The sequence below is a fragment of the Notolepis coatsorum genome, assembly GCF_963971535.1.
Source record: "Notolepis coatsorum genome assembly, chromosome: 2".
Classification (NCBI taxonomy): domain Eukaryota; kingdom Metazoa; phylum Chordata; class Actinopteri; order Aulopiformes; family Paralepididae; genus Notolepis; species Notolepis coatsorum.
Genome location: NC_140166.1, coordinates 144,024,416 through 144,027,046, shown reverse-complemented (window position 1 = coordinate 144,027,046; position 2,631 = coordinate 144,024,416).

Below are 2,631 nucleotides of genomic sequence, written 5' to 3'. Positions count from 1 at the left end.
TGATAGGTGTGATAGGTGTGAGAGGTGTGATAGGTGTGAGAGGTGTGATAGGTGTGAGAGGTGTGATATGTGTGATAGGTGGATCGGTTGTGAGAGGTGTGATAGGTGTGAGAGGTGTGAAAGGTGGTGAGAGGTGTGAGAGGTGTGATAGGTGTGAGAGGTGTGATAGGTGTGAGAGGTGTGAGGTGTGAGAGGTGTGATAGGTGTGAGAGGTGTGATAGGTGTGAGAGGTGTGAGAGGGTGTGATAGGTGTGAGAGGTGTGATAGGTGTGAGAGGTGTGATAGGTGTGAGAGGTGTGAAAGGTGTGAGAGGTGTGAGAGGTGTGAGAGGTGTGAGAGGTGTGATAGGTGTGAGAGGTGTGATAGGTGTGAGAGGTGTGATAGGTGTGAGAGGTGTGAGAGGTGTGATAGGTGTGAGAGGTGTGATAGGTGTGATAGGTGTGAGAGGTGTGATAGGTGTGAGAGGTGTGATAGGTGTGATAGGTGTGATAGGTGTGAGAGGTGTGATATGTGTGATAGGTGGGATCGATGTGAGAGGTGTGATAGGTGTGAGAGTGTGAAAGGTGTGAGAGGTGTGAGAGGTGTGATAGGTGTGAGAGGTGTGATAGGTGTGAGAGTGTGTGAGGTGTGAGAGGTGTGATAGGTGTGAGAGGTGTGATAGGTGTGATAGGTGTGAGAGGTGTGATAGGTGTGAGAGGTGTGAAGGTGTGAGAGGTGTGATATGTGTGATAGGCGGGATCTGGTGTGAGAGGTGTGATAGGTGTGAGAGGTGTGAGAGGTGTGAGAGGTGTGATAGGTGTGAGAGGTGTGATAGGTGTGAGAGGTGTGAGGTGTGAGAGGTGTGATAGGTGTGAGAGGTGTGATAGGTGTGAGAGGTGTGAGAGGTGTGATAGGTGTGAGAGGTGTGATAGGTGTGAGAGGTGTGAGGTGTGAGAGGTGTGATAGGTGTGAGAGGTGTGATAGGTGTGAGGTGAGAGTGTGATAGGTGTGAGAGGTGTGATAGGTGTGAGAGGTGTGATAGGTGTGAGAGGTGTGAAAGGTGTGAGAGGTGAGAGAGGTGTGAGAGGTGTGATAGGTGTGAGAGGTGTGAGAGGTGATAGGTGTGAGAGGTGTGAGAGGTGTGATAGGTGTGAGAGGTGTGATAGGTGTGATAGGTGTGAGAGGTGTGATAGGTGTGAGAGGTGTGATAGGTGTGAGAGGTGTGATAGGTGTGAGAGGTGTGATATGTGTGATAGGTGGGATCGGTGTGAGAGGTGTGAAGGTGTGAGAGGTGTGAAAGGTGTGAGAGGTGTGAGAGGTGTGAGAGGTGTGAGAGGTGTGATAGGTGTGAGAGGTGTGAGGTGTGAGAGGTGTGATAGGTGTGAGAGGTGTGATAGGTGTGATAGGTGTGAGAGGTGAGAGGTGTGATAGGTGTGAGAGGTGTGATAGGTGTGAGAGTGTGATAGGTGTGAGAGGTGTGTATTGTGATAGTGGATCGGTGTGAGGGTGTGATAGGTGTGAGAGGTGTGATATGGTGTGATAGGTTGGTATCTATGACCTGTGCCTGTATGCTAGCATGACACTGTTGGTATTATTGACTGTGCACTGTATAGCATGACACTGTTGGTATCTATATGACCTGTGCCTGTATGCTAGCATGACACAGTTGACCTATGACCTGTGCCTGTATTAGCTGACACGGCTGGTATATATGGACTCCTCAGTCTCTAGTTTCATACCACTTCTTGCTAGCTTTAAATGAGAGAGAGAGAGAGAGAGAGAGAGGAGAGAGAGAGAGAGAGAGAGAGAGAGAGAGAGAGAGAGAGAGAGAGAGAGAGAGAGAGAGAGAGAGAGAGAGAGGAGAGAGAGAGAGAGATGTTAATAAAGTTATCAATCAATCAATCCGGGCCTGTGACGTCACTGTACCCATTCTGCAATCTGTTAATAAAGTTTTCAATCAATCAATCCGGGCCTGTCACAGTCACTGTACCCATGAATTCAATAAAGGAATATCTTATCTTATTATAAAAATATATTTTCCACTCATTTCTATGTTTCAACCTTACTGTCTGATGCAGTAACATTAGTGTGATGATGTCGGCATGAAAACATGCAACCTGCATGTTTCCCAGATAGCAAAAGACATTCATTAAATGTTGGATTTTGGTCAGATTTGTTATTTTTGGTTGAGGTTGAAAAAGATATGTTGACCTGTGCCTGTATGCTATAGCATGACACGGATATGGACTCAAGACTGTAGCACTCAAGTTTGACACTGTTTAACAAACAATCTTACTTATACGCAGAGTTGTACCCTTCCTGCATGCTTGACAGAACTTGTAAGTCATTTGGATAAAAGCAGCTAATGACTAAATGTAAATGTCATGGATTTCAAAAATAGATATGAATATGAGACATTTCTTTCGTCTTTCTTTCATTCCTGATTTTTATTTTTATATTTATTTAGGAGATACAAGATTGTTGGTTCCATATTCCAGCCCAGGTCTGTTTTCTTCAATATTAGGCCACTGGGTGTAGAGTATTCAACTCTTTTACATTAATAGAGAGAGAGACAGAGAGACAGAGAGAGGGAGAGAGAGAGAGAGAGAACAGAGAGAGAGAGACAGAGAGAGAGAAACAGACAGAGACAGA